The sequence below is a fragment of the Podarcis raffonei genome, chromosome Z (assembly GCF_027172205.1).
Source record: "Podarcis raffonei isolate rPodRaf1 chromosome Z, rPodRaf1.pri, whole genome shotgun sequence".
Lineage (NCBI taxonomy): Eukaryota > Metazoa > Chordata > Lepidosauria > Squamata > Lacertidae > Podarcis > Podarcis raffonei.
In genome coordinates this window covers 29,802,882-29,828,687 of record NC_070621.1, presented here as the reverse complement: position 1 = coordinate 29,828,687, position 25,806 = coordinate 29,802,882, and the positions used below count along the sequence as shown (strand labels likewise).

General features: G+C 41.3%; 1 long non-coding RNA gene across 2 annotated transcripts in view; it reads left to right on the top strand.

Moving 5' to 3' along the window:
* Positions 1 to 25,157, top strand: part of LOC128406202 (uncharacterized) — a 136,578-nt gene extending 111,421 nt beyond the window's left edge. Inside the window, exons 4-5 of one of the 2 annotated variants that reach the window (XR_008328425.1) lie at positions 23,989 to 24,054; positions 24,744 to 25,157. This is a non-coding gene — a long non-coding RNA (uncharacterized LOC128406202). The remainder of the gene's footprint in view (positions 1 to 23,988; positions 24,055 to 24,743) is intronic. The other variant, XR_008328422.1, reaches the window with a different exon arrangement.
* Positions 25,158 to 25,806: the final 649 nt, after the last annotated feature.

Genomic DNA, 25,806 nt, shown 5'->3' with positions numbered 1-25,806 from the left:
CTTATTTCTTCCATAGGCACAGCCTAGGGTAAGATCCAATCAGAGATCCAGCATCATGCTCTGCCTCTTTCTCTCTAGTTCACATTACAGCAACCAATCTCTCTGATTTTATCTGTTAAGGGAGGGAGGAACCCCATCCATTTGCCATCTTAGGCCCTTGGTCCTTTGTTCTTCTTAATGGCACATCACCCGCACAATGATGTTAGTCAGGCTTAATTAGCTTTTAACACTTGGCTTAATTAAAATATTAATCGTGTCTAGCACACAACTTAAAACACATGGGTCTGGTTTAATGCACACTGGCTTAATACTCCAAGCATTGATTAAATTCTAACTCCTACTAGATGCAAGAATTTAGGGGTGTCTAGCACCCACAAACTCATAACAGTATACAGTGAGCAGCTGATACCTACATATCAGTGCTAAATAATTGCAGCACAACCAAAACTAATTTGATTAGTTATTTAGCCAAATAAGCATGCTTTTTGGAAGAAAGTTCTTGTGAGTTCAGCATGACTTACCCCCCAAAAAGTGTGCTTAAGACTACAGATGTTAAAGTGCTTGACTCTAGCTGCAACCAGGTCATTGAGATTTGAAACCAAGAGCTGAAGTAGTATGGGTTAAGATGTAATGTGGGTTAGTGCATATATTTCAATAAACATGTGCTAGATGAAGATTTGTTATATCTAACCATTTTGTAAATAATTCAAGGATGTCCTGTCTACGTAATATTCACAAGCCTCAGGTAATTCTGCTAAGTAAAAATTGTCTGTTCAATGGGTGGGTTTAATTCTTACCAATACTGTAAAGAAGTCAATTCTCATTGTATAACAGGGCGTCCCTCATCATAAACCAAACTGGAAGAATACTTCTAGGAACTTCCACTGAAGCTATGTCAAAAATTGAGTAATATTTCTACTACTTTAAAGGGGTGGAAACATCACAATGCTGGAAATGGCTTAGTAAATTAATTGCAAATTACTTATTAATGAAACACAAATACTCAGCTGTCACTTGAAGCCAAATACTGAGTTCACTTAATGATTATTTTTTGAGAAAACACATTAGTGCTTGTTTGATCCTAAAAGTGGTAACAGCAGCGGGGGTGGGGGTGGGGTGGTGAAGCATTTGGTCTTTGAATGGAAACCTAACACAGGGAGAAAAATGTGAAGTGAGGAAAGCCACATAAAATACCAAATGTCTGACAGGATTGTGAATAGATTTAGAAAACAGGAAGAAAAAGAAAAATCCTAACCAGAGTAATTACAAAAATAAATACATAAGGCTTTGCATTTGCAAAGCACAGTGTAGAAATTCCATCCTGCTCCATTTCAGTTCCGTTTTCCTGATCTTGAGAAGGAGCAATCCAGCTCCCTATTTAATAAATAATGTTCTGGTTCTGAGTTTAGTTCCAGTGAACATTATCCATTCTTTCTTCAGTCTAAGGAAAAGCTCCAGATACATCTGCTCATACGTTGTCACTTCTTGTTGCTTCTGGTTGCCCTGTCACATCTGGTTTTAAGGCTGCACAATGACACAAGATGGTGACATGAGACATGGAATTCACACAGGCAGTGTCCCATTTACCAAATCCCTTTCTTACTGTACAGAAGGACCGTAGGTCATTTGTAGAGGACATGCTTTCCATGCAGAAGGTCACAGGTTCAATCCCCAGCATCTCTAGGTAGGCTGGGAAAGAACCCTAACTAAAATCCCAGAGAGTGGTTACCAGTCAGTTAGATAATACTGAGCTAAATGGATCAGTGATCCAACTCAGGTCTTTTTCACCCTTATATTGGCATAGTTGCTGTTTGATCTGATGCTTTTAACATTGAATTTGTAGCTGATTGCCTGCAGTTTTATTTGCATGTTGCTGTGATTAGAAAGTGAGCCCAGGGTTTTCCTTTCTGCACTAATGGTGGGTTGTCACCAAATTGAGAAAAGTTCCATGGATGTAGTCACACCCATAATGTACCCTCATGTAGCTCCAGCCAGTACATGTTGGACTTATGAGCATGCACACAGGGACAGCCCTTTCACAGCTTTGGAGAGGGAGCAGTATTTAATGCCTTGCATTCTAGAATACTGTGTGAGTATAGGGGTTTAGAAGGGAATCATAGAACTGTAGAATTTGAATAGACCATGAGGGTCATCTAGTCCTACTGCCTGTAATGCAGGAATCTTTTGCCCAACGTGGGGCTCGAACCCAGTACTCTGAGATTAAGAGCCTCATGCTCTACCAGCTGAGCTATCCCAGCAGACTATGTGTCTTCCTGAGCTATAGCGAACTTGGTTATTGTGGTGAAATTTTATCTGCAGTTAATGATTACGCCAGTGTGGTGTAGTGGTTAAGAGCGGTAGTCACGTAATCTGGGGAACCGAGTTCACGTCTCTGCTCCTCCACATGCAGCTGCTGGGTGACCTTGGGCCCGTCACACTTCTTTGAAGTCTCTCAGCCCCACTCACCTCACAGAGTGTTTGTTGTGGGGGAGGAAGGGAAAGGAGATTGTGAGCCGCTTTGAGACTCCTGAAGGGGAGTGAAAGGCGGGATATCAAATACAAACTCTTCTACTATAAAGAGCAGTACTTTGACTCAGTGCCATCATCGCTACCTGCCGTATCTTGCCCCTGAACTGAGTTTGCAAGCTGACAGTTCACACTCATCAGAGGGAAGAAGTTGAAAAACAGACGCCTCCCCAACCATGGCCCCTCAACACACACCCCTCCACAAAAACCAAGATGGCGCTTGTATACATGCCACACAACTGAAAATATAGAGGAACCGTTCCAAATCATTCATAAAAGATGGATTTTTTTCAGGTGTAAGAAAAAGCAGGTTTGAATACATAATTCTGGAATATTAGCTGGATGAAGCCGATGTCAAGCGGCAACATGCCAAAAAATCTTTTAAAACCCAGGAACTATTCCACTATAAATAGTAAGCGTGGAAGGCAGACCCATGACCCTATGAAATATGGCAACCCTCCACATTAGCTATATTTAGACAACAGGTAAAATATATATTTATTAGTCCAGGCCTTCGGAATCTGATGTTGTTGGTTTGGTATTGCTGTTTTTATAATAGATGTATGATTTCATTTCATTTTGCTTTATATTGCTGTTTATATGTTGTGTTTGTAAGCCACTGTTGTGTTTATGTGCTCAGATATGGGGAGGGAGGAGTATAAAACATTGAACTAAATGAATAAATAATCAATTAGCCTCCCTCAACCATTCTTTTTGTATGTTCTATGAGTTCAACACACAGCCATGTTTGTTAGGAAAATGCTCTTAATCTCAGTTTCAAATTTATGGGTATGTCTTGACTAGACTGGCAGGTGGAATATTTTCTTCCCTAGATAGCTGAGATGCTTCCAAAAATCCTTTCCATCTGAATTTCTTCTGAGTTTTGAATTTCCTAATTACCTGGTCTTATTTTGGAAGTGGAACTGATTGGATTGTAGCCAACTAAGTTTTACTCAGAATAGACCCATTGAAGCTAATGGTCCTAAGTGAGTCATGTTCATTAATTTCAGTGGATACTAGCATTGAATACAGCCCATTATTGTTTATTATCTTCACCGTCTTATCTACAGCAAAGTAAGGAGGCACCATGTTCTGTTCTGCTCTTCATTCATCGCATGCAGTGCCATTTCCATTCTGCCACCCAAAAACTATGTTATTTATCTCACTGTCCGCTGTGGCAAAATTATAACTTACACAGTTAATTATGTAATTTTAATAAAATATGTTGCTATTACATTATTCCACTGCATTCATTTCAATAGTAACAACAACAGTGAATACCTATTATATTCTCTGGATTTATTTCTGTTCCAAACAAGGGATAACTAAGTGAACACCTGCAATTACCATCCCCATTTTTGTTGGGTGGGGCTTTCCAAACTAGGTGAGCTCTGCTTCATGTGCCTCCATTCTGAATTTTCACTTTTACTAATCGACACAAGGATTACCGGTACCTCCTTTGTCAGAGGCAGTATGTTTCTGAATGCCCCCCAGCTGTGCCACGGTTAATCTCCTGTGGCCACGGCCACTACCAGTGCTGATTGGCCAGTGGGACCACACTGGGCGTGGCCTCGCCTAGCACTGGTGCAGTGACTGGGACAACACGTGGGGGGGCATCAATTATTCACCTCACGCTGGATCCTATCAAGTCCTGGATACCCGGCCATGACACTGCCCACCAGAAAAGGTGAGCGGACTTACTGGAAACTGCAGGGGTTGGGAGGGGTCTGTTGCACTCAGGTCCTTCTGGCTGGCTTCTTCTAGGCCACTGTAAGAACATGATGCTGGACTGCATGGTCCACAGGCATGATCCAGCAGCTTGATTTATGTGTTCTTACATTAAGGGTTTTCTTTAAAACAAAGCAGAACAGAATAGAAAGCAAAAGAGCTTTCTGAAGATCAGTCACGCTTTTAAGATGATTTCCACTCTGGTGAGTAACTAAGCAAGTAATGCTTTGCCTTTTAAAAGGAAGGGTTGCTTAGTCACAAATGACAATTGATAAATCATCTGAACACCAGTATCTTAGTTGCAACAAAACCATAATTCTACAGAATAACATGAGCTGACTTTGCTGGGAACAGTGAAGATGTTTCATGGCACATTTCTCCCCCTCTTTTAATGCTTCCGCTTTTCATCTTTAGCTGTAAATACACTTAGCGAGCAAAAATGAAATATAAGCACACGCTGGAGGTATATATATATAAAAAGTAGGGATGATGATCACTTTTGGCTGTTAAAAGAGATTGCAATGAAGTGTTTCTGGGGAAAGAAGCAATAAGTATAGCCAAATCAGAGAACAAAATCAAACTTCGTTGTTTAATCAGCGTTTAAAAGGACAACTTTTGCATGTCAAAATCCTTCTTGTTAAAATTCTTCATTTTCCCCATGCTTTCCCCCATACAATTTCATCTTATGCCTTATAAAAGGTCTGATCTATGTAAGAAGCATATGAATAACACAGTAAGTTGTATTTTATTAAGTCAGCCCATTGACCCACGAACTCAGAAATGTCTGCAATGACTGGCAGAGGCTCTCCACAGTCTCAGGTAGGGATCCTTCCCTAGCCCTACCTGGAGATGCCAGGGATTGAACCTGGGACCATTCGCATGCAAAAAGGTCCTTCACCACTGTCAATTTCTCATTCTTCCACTCTTCAGTTCAGCTGACCACATTTCCATGTTGGATCACGCTTTTTAAAAAACAAGTCCTGACCAAAATTCAACATCAGTTTCGTTCACATTTTTGTGTGCCCAACACTGTACAGGTCTGTGTACACAGTTTTTGTGAACAGTCTCCCTAAATTTCAGCACGTGTTTTGGGTGAGTTGGAATCATGCATCACAAAATCCAGAGAAGTTGTGAATTTCAAAGGGTAGCTGTGCTTCAGCTTATATATGCATTTTGAGGATGTGTGAATTAGTTGGGTTTGCATTAAAATGAGAACTGAAATGGATTTCTCTTCCCTCCTCCATCTTCACTCAGAAGACTCTTTCGAGGGTGGGATATTGAAAGAAGGACGGACATTTAAACATAAATTAATGGTGAACATTCTTATTTTTGCATGGTTGCTCCCACACCCCATGTGCTGTTTGACTTCTTGGTTTGGTTAGAAAGGCAACAAGGTCCTCGGAGAAGGTATGTGTTTCTGTTTGGCAACACAAGATAAAAGTCATTTGCTCTTTGTAACGGGGAGAGAGAGAGAGAAAGAGAGAAAGAGAGAAAGAGAGAAAGAGAGAAAGAGAGAAAGAGAGAAAGAAAGAAAGAAAGAAAGAAAGAAAGAAAGAAAGAAAGATTCTTAACATGGCAGAAATCACCAATTGTATATTGGGGGATGGGGAGAAAGCTGAGCTTAAATATTGAAAGAAATCCACAAAGATAAAAAGATTTCATTTTGGTACTTCTTCACTGTTTTTGCAGTTTGGCAGCTGTCAACATCTCAAAATATCATCCCCCCACCCCTCCCAAACCGCTGAAAGAAAGAAAGTCTTTGATTTTCCCCTTGAGACTCTGAAGCCGAAAATGGACTCTTTGTAGTCTCTACTTCATTTCAGATGTGGAGGCTCCTCGCCCCCCCCCCCCAGCGGACATCAACCGCCCCCCTCTTAGTGGTACAGAAACAACTAATTCATAAGCAGAATCTCAGTTAATTAAATAAGTTTGATAGTTTTAACTCCACTTTTAAAATAAAAATAAATACGTACATGGAGTAAGTCTCAAAAATATTTTCCTCTTTATTGCAAATCTCCAGAGGTCCCCCATCTTGCATTTCTTGCATCATTAATAATGCAAATTAGGTTTTGTTTGGCTCCTCCATAAGTTTATAATTAGAAGTAAATATTTAATACGCGGATCAGAAAATCAAATTGTGTGTGACTATATGTATGACAATGATACATACATACACACACACACACACACACACACACACACACACACACCGTGAGTCTTGCTCATGCGAGCTTTCCCAGAGTTTGTTTTTGTCACCAACATGGTTTGTAGCATGTTATTAAATATACTATCAGAAACTGAACACGCCTGCTGTGGCTATTTTGATTGAGCCAAAGCAGACATGATGTGGAAGCTCTGTTGCTATTAGATCTCTACTTTTTGCTTTAAATTTAAAGCAGTGGTGGGAATTTGGGAAGGGATCAGTTTTGATCAGAGCAGTTTTGACCCTTTACATCTCCTTTCCTACAGTTCTTTGCCTTAGATTTGGACTGGGCAGTCCCACCTTCTCTACAGAATTCAGAAAGACTTCAAGCCAGGCCCATGAGGAGGGGGAAAGCAGCCGAATACACTTGCCCTGTGCCTTTGATGGCTAAGCCAGCAGGGGAGGGGGTGCAGGGTGCCAGGGACCTGTTGCTTTTTTGTTTGAGCTTATAACTTTATTCTAACAAGACTCCAACCCTGGATCTCAGACAAGCTCTGGATGTGCCTGCTTCAAGCTATATTGCAGGATCATTGGACCTCAGAATGATTCAGGTCTATGATTTATATATGAAGACTGGCACACATTTTCAAATCAGGAAACATGAGTTTCAATGACATCGATAGAAACGTCTGAGTATCTCTCTTGACTCGTTCTTTATGGTTTCCATATCATTGCTGGTACAATTCTGGCAAATACAGAAAGCAACCTAATGAAGCTTCTGAATTTCTTTTTAGTGGTGCATTCTGCACAGTTGCTCGAACAATTTGCTTTGCCCAACTCAGTCTTTCAGTTGGAATAAAGTTGTACAACTTAGACTATATCCTTGCTTGTGTTAATAATAAATATAAAAGCAGTATAATCAATCAGTGCCATGCTTCCTCTTCAGCCGAGATCTGCAAACCAAACACAGTGAAGGAATGGCAACATTTGTGCTTTGTATGGGGAAACTCAATCTATATTTATTACAGCAGATAACATAAAAAATAATAAGGGACCTATTATCTTGCAGGAAAAATCTGATAGTGAAAAATACACAAGGCAGAGAGTTTTCCAGTGATAAAAAAATTAAATTAATTCATTTATCAACCTGACATTGATGGAGCTGATTTGACCTGAGAGTTAAAACACATGAAAGTTGAACGAGCAGTTTTAAAGAAAGTTGGAGAAGGACTGTAGACATCATATACATAAATGCCAGTAGCTGTCAAAGAGAAATCCCAACACACGAGATCCATGATTGGGTAGGATCAATCATGTGATGAATTCAGAGAGACTGAAGGAGCAGCCAAGGGACACAATGTTACTCAACAGTCTTCCCCAATCTGTCACCCTCTAGAAGATTTAGACCAACTTTTTCAGCAGGGGGTCGGTCGACTCTCCCACAGGCCTTGTGGGTAAAGGTAAAGGGACCCCTGACCACTAGGTCCAGTTGTGGCCAACTCTGGGATTGTGGCGCTCATCTTGCTTTACTGGCCGAGAGAGCTTCCGGGTCATGTGGCCAGCATGACTAAGGCGTTTCTGGCAAACCAGAGCAGTGCACGGAAACGCCGTTTACCTTCCCGCTGGAGAGGTATCTATTTATCTACTTGCACTTTGACATGCTTTCAAACTGCTAGGTTGGCAGGAGCAGGGACCAAGCAACGGGAGCTCACTCTGTTGCGGGGATTCGAACCACTGACCTTCTGATCGGCAAATCCTAGGCTCTGTGTTTTAACCCAGGGTGCCACCCACGTCCCGCGACCTTGTGGGAGGCCAGACTATATTTTGGGGGGGAAATTAAAAAATGAACGAACTCCTATGCCCCACAAATAACCCAGAGATGCATTTTAAATAAAAGGACACATTCTACTCATGTAAAAACACGCTGATTCCCAGACTGTCTGTGAGCCGGATTGAGAAGGTGATTGGGCCAGATCCAGCCCCCGGGTCTTAGTTTGCCTATCCATGTTTTAGACTAAAAATGCCATAACCCATGACCATTTGCAGTGCTGACTGGGGTTGCTTACTAGTCCAAAATATCAAGGGCATGAGGTTGGAGGAGGCTGCTTTAAAAGCTGAAAATGTGTAGCATGAAGGTAATTTTTTTAACTAGCTCTGCCAAAATAGCTAGTTTTAATCCCATTCAGGAGTGCTGATTTCTCTTTGACAGCTATTTTTTCCAATAAGCGACAACGCTTCCAATAAATTATCTGAGCCAGTGGGGGGGGTTATTACTATTACAGTGGTACCTCGGGTTAAGTACTTAATTCGTTCCAGAGGTCCATTCTTAACCTGAAACTGTTCTTAACCTGAAGCACCACTTTAGCTAATGGGGCCTCCTGCTGCTGCCGCGCCGCCGGATCATGATTTCTGTTCTCATCCTGAAGCAAAGTTTTTAACCTGAAGCACTATTTCTGGGTTAGCGGAGTCTGTGACCTGAAGCGTATGTAACCTGAAGCGTATGTAACCCGAGGTACCACTGTGTTGTTGTTGTTGTTGTTGTTGTTGTTGTTGTTGTTGTTGTTGTTGTTGTTTTGTATCCCACCCATCTGATTGGGTTGCCCCAGCCACTCTGGGTGGCTTCCAGCATATATAAAAACATAGTAAAACATTAAACCTTAAAAAGCTTCCCTATACAGGGCTGCCTTCAGATGTTTCCTAAATGTTACATAATTACTCATCTCCTTAACATCTGATGGGAAGGTGTTCCACAGGGTGGGTGCCACTACCGAAAAGGCTCTCTGCCTGGTTCCCTGTAACCTCACTTCTTGCAACTATACAACTTTTAGAAGACATCTGAAGGCCTGTATAGGGAAGCTTTTAATGTTTAGTGCTTTATGATGCTTTTATATTTGTTGGAAGCTGTCCAGAGTGGCTGGGGCAACTCAGTAAGATGGGTGGGGTATAAATAATAAATTTATTGTGATTATTACATATTGCCATGCATATGGCTTTCCTTCATTTCTTCACCTCCAGTCAGTCTTTCTTAGCGTGTCCAATGTTAGGACTCTTTATAGTCTTATACGCAAAATCACTTGGTTTGCCAAGTGGAATAATGAGCCCTGGGTTTCTTTATGCTTTCAACTGGTGGTCTTATGAGGCCACTCAGTTCTCCACTCCACTGCAGTGACCACACCAAATTCCAACACAGTGATCCCACCCAAACAAGGACAATGTTACAATGTCACTGTGCCTGGCATGGTGACACCACTGGACATTAGGAAATAAAATGATGTGGATCAACACAGCCCACCCAATTTGGTTGATGATGAAGATGTGGCTGAGAACAATTACATGAGAGGCAATTCAAACCCATAAGCCAATATTTTCAGAAGGAGTGGCAAAAATCACCAAAATTAGGAGTAGTTTTGGGCAGAGATGAAAACACTTAGAAGAGGTAGATAATAATTTTGGATATTTTAATATAAGCCAATATGCTGGCCCAAGTAGGACTAATTCAGCCAGCTAGTCCTGGTGACTATCTAATGCTTATTGGATAGATTCCCCCAAATTGATTTTTGAACTTTGAATTTTATTGTTATTCATGTTTTTATACTGCATTTTATGCTGCTTCTATGTTGTATTACAATTAAGTGTTTTAAATTTGTTGTTAAAGATAAAGGTACCCCTGCCCGTACGGGCCAGTCGTGTCCGACTCTAGGGTTGTGCGCCCATCTCACTTAAGAGGCTGGGGGCCAGCGCTGTCCAGAGACACTTCCGGGTCATGTGGCCAGCGTGACGAAGCTGCTCTGGCGAGCCAGCACCAGCGCAGCACACGGAAACGCCGTTTACCTTCCCGCTATAAAGGGGTACCTATTTATCTACTTGCACTTAAGGGTGCTTTTGAACTGCTAGGTGGGCAGGAGCTGGGACAGAAGGACAGGAGCTCACCCCGCCGTGGGGATTCGAACCGCCGACCATGCGGTCGGCAAGCCCTAGGCACTGAGGTTTTACCCACAGCGCCACCCGCGTCTCGCAAATTTGTTGTTAGCGGGGTATAAATAAAATATTATTATTATTATTATTATTATTATTATTATTAGTCTTGCATTTTACTCACACTATTATGTTATTGTGGATACACCTTTAGAACAGGACAAAGAAACTGGTTATCTCTGTCCCTCCTATTCCCTATCTTGTCTCTTATCATGGCTCTGCAATTTTATTAATATGGTTTGTTTATCATGTTTTTGCCTCACATCTCAATCATATGATCCCTAAGGTGGCTTACAACTCACCACCTAGGAACATTACCATAACTGTAACATAAGCTATCAACACTGAAAATAAGAACTCCTAAAAAAGCAATGCAAAGACATAACATAGGAAGTACAAGTGTAAAAGCAAGCCAGCTTAATTCAATTAATCAAATGTCATTGAATGTTTGAGCAAAATGTACAGGGTGACACTTATAGTCACCCCAAAGTGGAAATGCAACACCAAAAACGACAACGAAAAGATGAAAGGCAGATATTCACATATAATTTGCATGTTGAACATACATGGCTGTAGCCAAGTCCATTCTGTGTATAACCAACTTAGGTTCATTAATTTTCAGTGAGTCTACTCTGAGTCTAGGACATAGTTTGATACAGCTCATACATTAAGAAATAATTAGATAGAAATGGGATACATGTCACCACTGTGAGGAAGACTGTGACAAGGTGACCTATGTGCCATATAATAATAATAATGATAATGATAATAATAATAATAATAATAATAATAATAATAATAATAATAATAATATAATATTTATACCCCACCCATCTGGCTGAGTTTCCCCAGCCACTCTGGGCGGCTCCCAATCAAGTGTTAAAAACAATACAGCAGTCTGTTGTCCAGTTGGTAACTTCAAGGCTCCTGGCTATCCTTACTTATAGTTCTTTAACTTTATACTTAGAGTAGACACCCTCTGGAATTGCTTTGAGGTTTTCCTATAGAAAAGATCTTTTCTCTGTAAGCTTCATGGTGGAACACTCAGAGCAGAGCTTCCATCTTAGCGAATGGAGCCAGAGTCCCTTCAACACTATTGCACTCTACTTTGCCTGGTGATAAAGGCTACAGATGATTTCATTCACATTTTTGCAAGTGCTTTGGTTGCTCCCTTCCACGGCATTGTACATTGTGCATGACCATTGCACTGCCAGCACAGTGGTGTCATAACAAATGGAGATGGATTCATGTGGCAGGTGCTCTAGGGACCAGTCTAGAGCATTTGGCCTAGGGCTCCTAAGACCATCAACAGCTGAAAGAAATAGTACAAACACTTAATCTTCACTAGTAGGGGTGGATGAATCTGTTGCTCTCCACTACTCATTTTTCTAATCTTAATTTCAGTTCTTCACATTTCTACAATAATTTGGGGTCTCATCTCTATCTCTATCTCTATCTCTATCTCTCTATCATCTCTACACACTCATGAAAATTTATCAACCTTTTAGTGCACATTTCTCCTAGTAAACCCAATTTTGTATGCATTTTTGACTAACGTACCCGCCTTTCTTTTACTAATATGCACTATTTTTGCAAGCAATCTTACTTAATACAATGCATTTTAATGTTATTTTCACCAATGCTTGCAATTTTATGCACACTTTACTCTAGCATACGCCTTTTTCTTCACATGGTTTGATTGCAGAACTGCATCATAAGAGTTTGAGAAGGTGTAGATTTTGAAGGTTAGTTGTGTTGGGTTTGCCTGTTTGAGTAGTGCAATTCAGGCAGTTTCCCATTAAAACATAAATGAAATTGAATTTCTCCTCCATCCCTGTTGGCAGTTCTCACTTTTATGGCCAATGCTGCCTTAACGTTACAATTCCAATGTTCATGAGAAGCTATATATATAAACCCCTGAGTGACTTAGGATCCAAGAACCACAAGAAGCACCTTCCTTGCTACCAGCTAACTTGGGCATTACAGTCTGTGGGAAGTGCCCTGTTTATATGGAAGCCAGGAGGAGGATGTCATGGGAAAGGGCATTCTCAGTGGCAGTGGTCCAGCTTTGGAATTCACTCCTAGGGGATACCTGTTGGTGGCCTTAAAACCAGTTTAAAACATTCCTGTTTGTCGAGGTGTTTGGTTCTTAAATGTTCTGTGTCACAGTGCATAGTCCCTTAGTGAATTATGCTGTGTTTTATTTATTAATGAGTGATTTTTATTTCTGTGTTACAGTGGTACCTCGGGTTAAGAACTTAATTCGTTTTGGAGGTCTGCCAGACGCTCTCTAGGGTTTTAGACAATGGGCTTTTTGAGACCTACCTGGATATGGTAGGGATTGGACCTTGGACCTTTGACATGCAAAGCTTATGCTCTCCCACTGAGTTATGACCCATCCCCTCTGCTTTGCCTGTATGCATATTTAATAGACAAATAGAAACAAGCAGGCACTGCACCAATTGAGATATAGCTGGGGTATATGAAGCATGAAGGAGTTTCTCCCCACGCGATCCCTTCTACTTTTCATGAATTTCAGTGCTCCAGCTTCCCTGCAGAGTGGAGAATGGAACCAGTTTTCTCTTGCTTGGCATCTATACAGGATTATTTTCCCTCCCAATAGCCTTTTCCGTGGAGAGAAGACATTACTATTTATAGAGCACAGTATGTGTACACAGCATGAGTCCCACCGGCAGATCAGGCAAGAATATCTCTAGTTTAGAGGAAGCTGGGTTTCACTTCACTAGCTGTGGCTTAAGCAGAAGTCTGCCTGCACCTTGTGTGCAGAGCCCCAGTGCATCAAGATAAAATCACACCTGTCTGACTGAAAAGCTACTCCCCCCAAAGAAAAGAAAAACATAGGGAGCTGTTTAGTCACAACATTGGTCCATTTAGCTCAGTGTTCTCTACACTAACTGGCAGCAGTTCTTCAGGATTTTAGGCAGGGTTTTTCCTCAATCCTACCTGGAGATGGCCCAGATTGAACCTGGGATGTTCTTCATGCAAAACAGAGGCTGTACAGCTGAGTTGTGCTATCTGTGGTGGGTAGATTGAAGGGATGTGGGATAAATGTAATTTTCACATTTCTTAACACAATATGCAGCTGAAACACATCTATCCTTCAAAATTCACACTCCTCTGAATTTTGCAATGCAGTACTCAAACCAAAAAAATCATTATATATAAAAAAATCACATCGATTATGGGGAAATGTAGCAATAATGAATGTGTTGGTGAAAATAACATACCAATCTTCCATTATATTTGGGCAAATTGACAATAGTTGTGTTTTTTTTGTAAGAACTTCTCCCATAGTTAAGTTCACATTTTTCTAATTAGTTGTTCCAAACATTTACAGTGTTTTATCTTATTTTTAATTTTAATTTTAATTTCATGAGACCTACCTTCTCCTACCTCCTTCACGTTCCAGTTTCAGTATTAGTATAAGTGAATTTAATGCATTTTTTTAAAAAAAAATCAGTGTAATTCATTTTGGAGGAATCTCCAGCAGGTGAGAGATTGTCACAGGCTCCCAAGCCATTCCTTTTGCACTTTAGAAGAACAGGTATAAAAACCACAAAGCTGGATTGTATATTCTACATTGCCATTATTAAAGCTCTGGCTACTGGGAAATTCTTCCTAGATTTTTGATTTCTCAATTCCATGGCTTGAAGTTCTGAGTTTTGAATGGATGCACTAACCATTCTTAGTTGTTTCATTCCTCCTCCTCCTCCTCCTCTTCCTCCTCCCCCTTCCTCTTTAAAAAATCTGTGCATGCTCAGTTTGCCACAGCTTACAGTTCTCTCAGTTCTGATTGAAGTGTCTGGAGACGGACAAGTCAGGTTGTGTATCCACAGCAATGACCAGTGGAGAAATGACTGCTGGGAGGAGCAGAGAGAAGAAATGCCATGGCGCATCTGCCACAACACAATTGGATGCCTTCATCTGCCCCAGCTGCAACAAAACATGTCCCATCCAGCAGGCACAGTTTGACTTCACCTCCAAAGGTGCACTCTTCAATTGTCTCTTGAGGCAGACGGATGTCAAAAACAAAACTGACTTGAAAGCTTGTGTCATCGTTAAATGTCTAGTTGCTCCCCTAAAATATATTAGCTTAACATACACCAAAATGGTTGCCAGAGAAGGAGGGGCTTGATATAATTGTGGATCTAAAACAGTCACCCATGCTGGATTGAACATCATTAATGGAAATGATGCAATTATCACACTCAGTAGTTTTGTTGTGTGCATGTGTGTGCACGAGAGAGAAAGAGAGAAAACAGTTACATGCAATGGTGTGCACACAGTTTGTTTGTAGGTTGATGCCTATGAAACCATCAGCTGGTATATATTACCAAGCATTTTAACTGTGCTCAATCACTAGACAGGACATTATCTTGTCTATTTGCATAGGACAGCAAATTATCCATTGCACTAGTTTGCAAATTCCTACTGTTTATTTTCAATGCCTCTTTCATCTGCATTTAAGGTGCTCTGGGCTCCGCAGTTTCAAGTACCGATAGGAATCGCATGAGAAGTACCCTAGTTTGTTAAGCCCTCTTGAGTCCTCCCCCTCTTTTTTTAAGCATCTTTAGTTCTCCAATGCAAGCAGTTCCTCAAATCTATTCAATGTGTTCTGAGCACTGCGCTCCCCCCTCCACAAAGCATTCAGGGATCCTGCATCCGAACAGTTAATTTGCACTATGCTCTGTTTCAAGAAAAAGGAAAACTGTCACCCTGTCATTTTAGAGTCTGACACTAAGCTTGTCAAAAGAGACAGCTGTTAAAATGAATTACTGTTGACATGCAGAGAAATGGCCCCAGCCAGATGTAAAGGACATCTGCGGCAATGAAGTGGTACAGGGTGGCTTTTAAAATGTGGTCATACTGGTATTTGAATAGACCGTCTATGGCGTTAAAACATGGCCTTGACTCAGACTGTTTAAAGCAGTGAACCAGAGCCAATGAAAAATGGCTAAGAAGTGCTGATCTGTTGCCGTATCCATAACTTATGCCTGAATATGAAAACAGCTCTGAATTGGAGCTATTAAGCCCTTATCTTGTATCTGGGAGGATGTAGACTTAAAAACGCAGCAGGGAAGATTGTGTGTTTCCAGGCTCTCGAATCTGGGGAGAGGCGAGGCATAAATTCATGAGGTGGATTATGCTGCCAAATAAGTTGGTTTGTCTTCTCTGAACGAATGCCCAGGTTGGAATTGCAAGGGCATTAAAAAGGTGGGCTGATTGCATCTAGGAACATCCGCAGATAAGTCCTGCTTTCATTGCCTTTCTCTTCCCCTCCCCTCTCTTTTTCTGTATGTGTGTAAGGCTTGATAGAGAAAGAGCTTGAGCTTAATGTATTTACTTGGGGGTTAGTGCTATCAGATTTGGAGCTTAGGATCACAGACAAAAATCAAATTAAAAAATCGAAATCCCTTGTATATGGGAAGCCTAGTTCCTTTGGTCTACACTTTGGTCTGCATAGTTAACAAGTTCTGTGGAGGAAAGAAAATTCAGATACTAAATTCAGATAGATAGATAGATAGATAGATAGATAGATAGATAGATAGATAGATGATAGATAGATGATAGATAGATGATAGATAGATAGATGATAGATAGATAGATAGATAGATAGATAGATAGATAGATAGATGATAGATAGATAGATAGATAGATAGACAGACAAACAGAAAGACAAAACTACACATAAAGATATAAACCTATACCAAACAGTAGGAACACATATGAAACAGTAGCCCTTGTGGTTATTTTCTCTTATCTATATGGCAGGAGCAAGGAAGTTTTTATTCATTCCAAGGGCAACATTCACTTCTTAGGTTACCTTTCATGTACCACAGGGCTTGAAACAAAAGTGGACAGAGAGATTAATATCATTGTATGTTACATTCTGCTGCCGTCATTTCCCTGACCATTTCTTCAGTCAGGGTACAAAGGGGTGTGTAGGGGCGCCCTCAAATTCAAGGAAGGTGCTGCCTGGCCCCAGGGTGTATTGTTGCAATCCTTTGGTTATCGGGGCAGCAGCCCAGATGTGGGAAACACCTTTTTTCCAGCCTAAAGGCCACATTCCATTTTTGGGTAACCTTCCAAGGGCCACATGCCATTAGTGGGTGGAGCCAGAGACAAAAGTGGGAGGAGCAGACAAGCTGAGTTTTATCTAAGCATAGTAGGTTAGTTTCTACATGCTCTCAACACCCCTCTCTAGCCTTCATCCAGGCATCCCCCACAAAGGTTCCCCATTCTGTACAGCTGCATTTTATTTATTTTCTTCATAGCATGTGTGTGTGTGTGTGTGTGTGTGTATAGAGAGAGGTTTTCTTCCATATCAGTGTGCACAAGGAGGGTGTGTGGCTCCCACGTGGTCTCCTACCCAGACTTGCTCATCTTTAGAAAGATTCCTGTATTGTGTGCCCTCAAACCATGTCCTGTGGTGGTCATACCTGTGCATGATGTGTTAGGTAGGAAGCTGGTGGTGCTGCCTATGTTTGTGGAAAATTCCCAGGGACCTGTGATCACTGATGAAGCAAATTCCTTCCTTCTAGCATCTCATTCTCCACAAAGCAGTGATGTGTACATGCTCCATTTCTCTTAATGCCAGGAGCCACCTCCACACAAGGATGTACGGGGTGTTGCGGGAGGGGGTAGTACCTCTGGTGGGGGACACGTCATGCTCCTTCTTCGGTAATTTGTCCACCTTTGGTTCCCATCCTGCACTCAGCTCTCAACTGGAGCCAGTGCCAGATTAAACCCTGTGGAGGCCCCTAGGTAGTAGAAATCTCGAGGGGGGAACCCTTACAAATTATCTCAAAGCTTCTACTGGGCTACTTGCAAATATTCTACCAGGATCTGGAGTCAGCGGGAATGTATGACACACTAACCCACAAAAAGCTTCGTATCTGGAGGTTTCACGTGTCCACACTCTAGTGAGATAACATTGAACTAAGAAAGCTTGATTGTAATTTTCTTTCTAGATCAAATCAATATTATATTGATCTGTTGCCATGGGGCCCTTAATAGGTGTGGAGCCCATAGGCCGGTGCCTACTCTGCCGATTTGGTAATCCGGCACTGCCTGTGGCTCCCAGAAGCATGCAACAGTGGCCACAATCCAGGAACTGCTTCGACTGACTGCCTAAAGCAGATGAGGGTAGCCGATGGGTCTCAAACCCTTAGTGAGATAGGAACTTCCCCTGCATGCAGAGACAGGCTCTGGAAGATTGAGCAGACGAGACCAACAGTGGGTCCAACAGTCAAGAAGGCAGGTTCTCCACATGCTGTAGAGGGAAGTGAGGGGCAGGTGGGCTCATCAAGCTGTAAAGGTAGCCCATCTAGGAGAAGGAAAACTCTGATCCTAAACCTCTGCTGCCTTGTGGGATATCTTTGGGAGAATAAAAGGCTATGGAGTAAACCCTACACAAATATGGAGTGGAGTCCCTAAGACGTCTGAGTGGCGCCTTGTACACCTACTTCCTTCAGCCTTCAGTCTTCAGCCACCAAGACACCTACGTCTGGGTGGCGCCTTGTACGCCTACGTCCTTCAGCCAAGCTTGGGCCAAATGCATTGTTCTGATTTCCTTTGGACCACATCAGTGAGGTCTTGTCATCTGGGCAGCCCATGGAGGTCACTTCGGTGCTGCTAACACAGCGATTTGACTTCATCCCTGGAAGTCAGAAGCATAATCCATGGTTTCTTGAGACAGATGGATGCCACAAACAAACAACACCCACACTATACATTCACTATCATTCCACAATCATGGCTTTCCCCCAAACGATCATGGGAAGTGTAGTTTGTTAAGGATGCTGAAAATTGCTAGACAACCCCTATTCCCCTCATAGAATTATAATTCCCACAGTCCAACGGGATTGATTGTTAAACCACTCTGAGAATTATAGCTTGGGTGGGTGTATCTTCTACCATATTTCAGCATCTTACCAGACTATAGTTCCCAGGATTCTTTGAGGGGGCAAGCTACAACTGTTAAAATGGTATCGTGGGCTTTCTGGGAAAGGATCTATAATGAAATGAAAAAGGTGCTTAAATGCACTTTTGTGAAGAAACCAGAGGCCTTTCTCTTGGGCATGGTAGGCCAATTGGTGTCAAAGAAAGATAGGATGTTTTTTATGTATGCGACAACAGCAGCAAGAGTACTTTTAGCAAAGTACTGGAAGACACAAGAACTACCCACACTGGAAGAATGGCAGACGAAGGTGATTGACTACATGGGATTGGCTGAGATGACTGGCAGAATCCGAGACCAAGGGAAAGAGACGGTGGAAGAAGATTGGAAGAAATTTAAAGTTTACCTTAAGAACTGTTGTAAAATTAATGAGTGCTAAAATGTTTTGAGTAATGTAAAATAGAATTGCAGCGATAAACAATTGGATATGGGAAAAAGGATTTAAAGGAAGTGCCATAAGTAAATAAAATTAGAGGTTGCTGGAAAAATTTGAAACAAGGATGCAGAAAAAGGAGGTATGGGGAAGTCGCTGAAAGAAGGTTTAAGGAAAAGAAGGTTATGAAATTATACATGTTTATATGTGTGTTTGTTTTTGTATTGTTTTGTATTGTTATTTAATATGTGTTGGAAAATTAATAAAAATTTATTTTAAAAAAAATGGTATCGTGGTGCTTTAAATGTATGGTGTGGATGTGGCCATGGGTTGCTCTGCATTGGCAGCACATTGTCCAGCATGGAAAGGCTGATGCAGAATTCTGGATAGTGGTTGACAGGCAATCTTCCTCCCTCCCCTTGGCCTGTTTCACTGTAGCTTGAATTGCTGAATAAATGCAGGATTTTTGCATTGCACAATCTTCCACAAACAAATAAAAGTGGGTAAAATCACTGTTCCTCATGGGATCACTCACAGGCAGCAGACCCTCTTGGGGCATCCAGTGTTGTACATACACCTTCCCTTCTAATCGCCAAACCTTTCATGGTTTGTGGAAGCCATTCACTCAGAGTACTGTATGAAGAAAAGATCGACAACTTCAACACAAACTCTGATTATATCTACTACAGTAACTGGTTTACAGAAGCAAGACTCCCTGTGGGTAGCCTTTCAGTAAGGCAACCCAAGCAGGGTCTTTTTTCTTTTCTTTTTTTAAAGGAAGGGAGACAGAGTTTGCTTATTTATCTTGCTACTTAGCACATCATGCAATTTCTTTGACATGAATTAATTTCCTCTGTAAAATGTCCCCTGTAATAACTAACATTGTCGCCACATTGTCCAACTGGAGGAAGGATTAATTAAATGAAAAGGGGCCAAGAGGAAGTTCTAACTTCTGATTACTTGTGACCCAGATATTTAGTACTCTCCTTATGCTGAGGCCTCAGGTGTTCCAGGAAGGATGTTTCTTCCACCACCCTCTTTAACCTTGAAACAAGCCAAGTTCAGACATCTCTGAGGGCGGTCATTTTTCTTATTTGCTCCAGATCCCCTTCAATTCATCATCAATATCCACAGGAAATAATCATCTCTTTATACTTCATATTCCTCTAAGCTCTGCAAGGCTCTTGTTATGATTGCTTTCCAGCTGTTTTTCCTCCCTTTCTCCTACAGAAAAAAATTCCATGTGAAGAATTTCTGGTCACTTACCAGTTGCTGATTGATACCTGCCAGTAAATGCCAACTTTGACCACCTTGAATGGAGATTTTGGTTTAGATAGTCCTTGATGCTCTAAATTATCGTCCTTCTTTCTTTGGGAAGGTCTTGAGGTTCTCCAGCTTAAACGCTTGACATGAACAGTTTTTAGCTCCCAGGAAGGGCAGAGGTTAACAACAGTGAATCAGTTCAATGCTCTCTTGTTCTGAGTTGCTCTGTGAAGCTGGTCTGTGGTTAGATTTTAACAAGTTTTGTGTCCCAATTAGGTTACAACATTTGTAGCGCAAGCCATCTTTGCATAATATAATAAAGGGCATATTGTTGTTGTTTTGCAAGGCTGGAAAGTGAGAAAGCAAACACCACTGATGGTAAGACTCATAGATCTTCACCCTGATATTGGAACTCTATCAAACTAAATGCCCCCCCCCCCCGCTAGAAAAACAAAGAAATATGTACTTTGGGCACTCCTCAGTTTATGGACACACACATGGCTACTGCAGTTCATTAGTCCTCAAGGCAAAGCTCCCATTTTTGTTATTGCAGTTTTGCATTCATGCAAAGGGGAGCAGGAGGGCTGATCTTGTTGACCAGGATAGAAAAGAGATCAGTGATGTGACTGCCCTATTCAACTCAACCCAACCTTCTCTATCCATATTATTATTAATTAGATTTATTACCCTGGGATACCTTGACCCCTGGGATACCTTGCAACTCTACAATTCTATTGAAACAGTTAAATCACAGTTAAGAGAATAGGGCTGTAAGTCCTGGAAGACCTGCTCCCTGCCTTGTAGGTTTTTTCCCACCTGGCCTGGGTGAAGCTGCTTAACAGAATCTTGGGCTAGGGTATTGTTTGGGTAGTTTTGTTGGGAAGGAGGTTGTTGCTGTTGTTGGTTTTTGTATCTTTATTTTAGATTGTTCAGTTTTGTTGTGCCTTTTAATGTTTTATTTATTATTACTGCTGTTCCTATGTTGTAGTTATGTATTTTTTCATGTTGTTAACTATCTTGAGCATGGTTCGAACTGTGGAAAGGTAGCGTAGAAATACAATTATGTATGTGCATATGTATGTATGTATGTATGTATGAAGAATATATATAAAGTGTTGCACATTGGGGTTGCATTTTCCTGAGTTGCTTCATTACTCCAGCACAGCAGTGTTTGCCTTAGTAAGTTGACCATCAAATCATGCTGCTGGAGAAATAAAGTGCTTCCAAAACGTTTCACAGCATAAATCGGGAGTGGGGAGCTGAAAATTTCAGGAGGGCCAGAGCCAGAGAAATTGGCCAGGCAATGTCAAAAAGCCACTGAGTCATCATACATCTCAAGAAGGTTTATGAACAGAAGGCTGCCAGAGTCAGAAATGATGTCACTTAAGATGGAGGACTGTCATAGTCCAACGCTGGATGATGCAGGGAAATTATTGATGACAACCAGGGCAGCTGGAAGAAAGCAATACAGTCGCTTTAGCAATGCAGCAGCAGAAAAATGAATAAACTGGTGGGCAGGCGGAAGCAGTGGTGGAGCTTCATGCTCCGGCACCAGGGGGTAGTGGAGAGCAGGCAGGGGCAAGGCTGGGGTCCTGGGGTCGTGACATGCCACCTGTGGGGGTGTGGCGCCCAGCATGGGTGGGGGGGCAGCCACGATAGCACCCACCGGGATCGCGCTGCTGGGGGCGGTGCGTTCCTCCCCCACTCCTCTTCTTCCTCCAGTGGGTGGAAGTACAGGAAGACCATGAGCCTGCCAGCTGTGGAAGACACAGGCAACAGAGAAATTCCTTAGCTGGCATTTATTTGTGTAGATTGGGTGTACAGAATTTTGTGGGAGCCCCAAAGCACCTGACAGTACTGTTATATAATGCAAGTAATATCCAGTGTGCTTTGTAGCATAACATTATCACACATAGAAAGAAAACACAACACATACAAACAGGAACTTACAGTTTAAATTTCTACAGTACAGAAAACAAAACAGAGGGAGGAAATTGTAGAGTGGAAGGGGAGGTGCATGTTTACTAAAATGCACATACTAGGCAGAAATGTGCATAGGAAATGCATACATCAGTGAAAACAGCATCCAAAAATGCATTATATTAAAAGAAATTGCTTGCAAAATCATGCACATTAGTCAGACTGCAGGCAAAAATGTTTTTTAACAATAGAAGAAATCCACAATAAAATACTGAAGAAATTGCACGAGGATTTTTTTTTTTTAATGCAAATCTGGAGGACTGTATTTAAGACCAGAAAAACAAGAAACAGAGAGAACCAAATTTGACAGATCCTTCCACCACGGTAATGCTACATACACTGGGCAAGAGAAACCCTTAGCAGGCACGACGCACACAACCAGCAAAGCTGGCCCAATAAGACAAGGAACATGGTACCCAAGGCCAGCTGAGACAGAAGATCCCAGAAGTGTTCTTCTTCTTCATCTCTAGCAGGGAAGAACATACACTACCATAAATTAAAGGAAGTAAAGAATTTGCTGCATTTCTTGACAACCAAAACCATTGCCTCACTTTGTCTAATAGTAGGGTGGGTTTTGTTCCCCCAGACAGATGCACTCCAATTATAAGCCCTCTTTCTGCACGAGCACCTTCTCACTCCCTCTCAAACACAGGTGTACTTTCTCCTCAGCTGGAGGGGTATCACCTCTTTCAAAAATACAGAGATCCCCAACCATCAGTCATATGCTCCCAGTACTGAAACATCAAGCATCTTAGACCATTAACCAACAACCTGCCCAAGAAAGGGTCAGCCAAGAATGTTTTATAAAGTACTCTTGGTGTCTTATGTATTGCACAGTAAGAAAAGCAGATTGCAGGATTTGTCTCCAGGCCTCTGCTCTAAAAAGACTTAAAATGAGAAAAGCATGAGACATGAGTAGTAGAAAATCACTCCCCCATTTTCTTCAGGGACTGGAAATATTTTGTGGGAAGATTTGAGGCAAATTTTGGGCCAGCCTCAGTCTAAGCCCAGCAAAAGGGGAAGAGGTTAGCAGGATTATATTGGCAGGGTTAGAAAGGCGAAGGGAACAAGCCCAGTTCAGGTTGGTTGCATGGCTCATTAGAGATTTACAATTTCTTTGCCTCCTATCTCTCCTGGTTAATGCCACGGGACTGGGAGCCCCTGCGGTGGAGAGGCTGGTGTTTGCTACCTCAATAGCAATAGAGGCTTTGAGAAGGATTTTAGCAATATGAGTGGAAAAATTCCCCATGCAGTGTCTTTAATGCTGCTATCCCTTGCTGAGCTGGAGCTGGTATAATTCTTCATCTGTGCAAATAGGGAGGGAAACTGGGGCATTAAGCTGCGATTGTTTGATGAATTCCTGCAAGCAAAGATGAATAAATTGCATAACATTCCCTTTGAATTGTTATGATCAGAAAGCTGAAATTAAGTTATATTATTCGGCTCAGAGAGACAAGGATACCAACTTGCTTATAGATGTGAGGATTTAAAAATGTGCTAAATGGCCATCAGAGGGAATTTTGCCATTGCTTTTATGTTTGGAGAATCACTGCTGCCACTGGCTTCGAAGAGATGAGGGAATAGACCCAAAGGTTCCCCTCCTTTGAAAATACATCTCCTTCTATAGGTGAAAGATTCCTGCTCTTGGGGATAGGGAACCTTTAGATCCAGTTTACTGAAAAGCTTTATTAAGTTGAATTCTACAAATCACAGAGTTCATGAGGTTTAGTGTCGGTATGAACCAACTCATATGCAAGCAACTTGCCATCTATACCCACCCTCCATTAATACCACCCCTTGTTGTTTTTTTAAGGTCTTACCATTGCTTCTTCTTTTTTTAAGGGGGAAGAGCATGCCCAACAATGAAAAGTTGAAAGCAGATGGGAAGAAAACAGCACAATTTGCCAAATGCGAACACACACTCAACCACCCTACCCCACCTGCTAGAAGCCACACTAGTACAAGCAAACACAAAAGACACAGAAAGAAGCTTTTTATATAGCTTTTTATTTTATATAGCACCATCAAACTTTGCCCAGAAGGCTTGTAGTCTGTCATTCAGCACAGAGGAGACAATAAAGAAAGGTAAGGGAACTGTATGCCATTTCCCTTCTGCACTCATGCTTTTGACCCAGTGGTAAAACACCATGTAAAGTAGAAGCTTGGTATAGTCATATGTGCATTCATGTCCAGATAATCATGCAATGGGGGGCTGGAGCAGCCCCCCCACCTCCAGTACTAATGTCACTGCACTGACCATCTCATGAATTGAGTAGGGATGAAGGAGAAATATGGTTTGGCTAGCATGTTAATGAAAACTTAATATTTCTGCAACAATATGTGTTCTGAAGTTCAGTCATCCTTTGAACTTTTCATTTCCATGGATTTTGCAATTTAGTTCTCCAATCAAATATAAAAGGTGCAAAAATAGATATGTATTATGGGAAAGTGTGCATTAAAATGCATATAATATACAAATATACATTATTAGGAGAATTTGTTTGGGGAAATATGTGTATCAGGCAAAATTGCATACAGAAGTATGCATATTAGGATAAATATACACAGATATGCTGATGGGGACTCTTTTTCTTTTAAGCAGACTGTTGAAGAAATGTGATGAACTGAAAATAAGACTGGGAAAATGTGTAACAGAGAAAAATCAGAATTGATAGGCTTGACTATCCCAGGTGTTGAGTGGAATATGTGTTAAGTTGTGGGTGAGCATATCAGATGACACAGCGATTCTTCAAACACCTCTTGTTTATTCACAGGCCAGGACAGAACTGAACTGAAGGGTTCAGCCAGCCTGCTTATATAGAGCTCCTCTACAACGCAACTGTAACCACTTTCTGTAACTATCCAATCACTGAATGTCACTTTCGATCCCTTATTTGCATAACTATCTACAGTATCCCCCTGCTGGCCCAGGGTGAGAACTTCAGTACATAACAATATGCACCTGTTTAAGCACTCCACATAACTGAGACTGGCCACTTATTATGGTCTAATATTGTAGAGTACCTGCTTGTGTATAACTGGACACCATTGAATGAAATTTGATTGCTGACTTGATGCTGTTCACCACCAACACCCCCCATCTCTGATCCTTAACTTTTAGATATCTCAATAGTGGGGGCCCCCAGCTTTGAACTGCTCTATTTTCTCAAGTGTATGTTGCACCAATATTGCTGTCACTATTCATCAATGCTTTTGATGAAAGTGGAACCCATTGTTGAGCTGATGTAGTTATGCTGCTAGTATAGTATTGGTTTCACATTAGTTTGTATTTAATTGAAACATTGCTTTATTGTATTGTTTCGATGTTATTTCTTACTCTGAGGTTGTGAAGAGTGGGTTATAAATAATGTAAATAAAATAAATAAATTTGTAAGGTGCCCTTACATTTCTGTCCTAAATTTTGTTATGAAGTACTAATGTTGGTGACTCGCTGAGACGCAACCATTTGGCCACTTCATTCATAACTGCTATGAATGTTCATTAATAATGTGGTAGCTTTCTCTTCAGTATATTGAACTTATTCCATAAGTTCCATTCATCTCCCAACAAGAATCCAGGCAAAGAGGCAGAGCTAGGATAAAGAAATAAAGACAGATGGCTCTTAATTACAAAGGTGAAATGCCAAATTAAATTTGAGGCTCCCCCCAATCACTTTAAAAATAGGACACTGACTTGGTTTACTTTGTAGGCAAAGGTGAACATTTCCTGAATTATAATCTTCCAGTGGAAACATTCTTGCTTCCATTGTTCAGAAAGAGATTATTTTAAAACATTAGTGAGACTTTCAATATTTGGAATGAGAAGGAAGTATCCTCA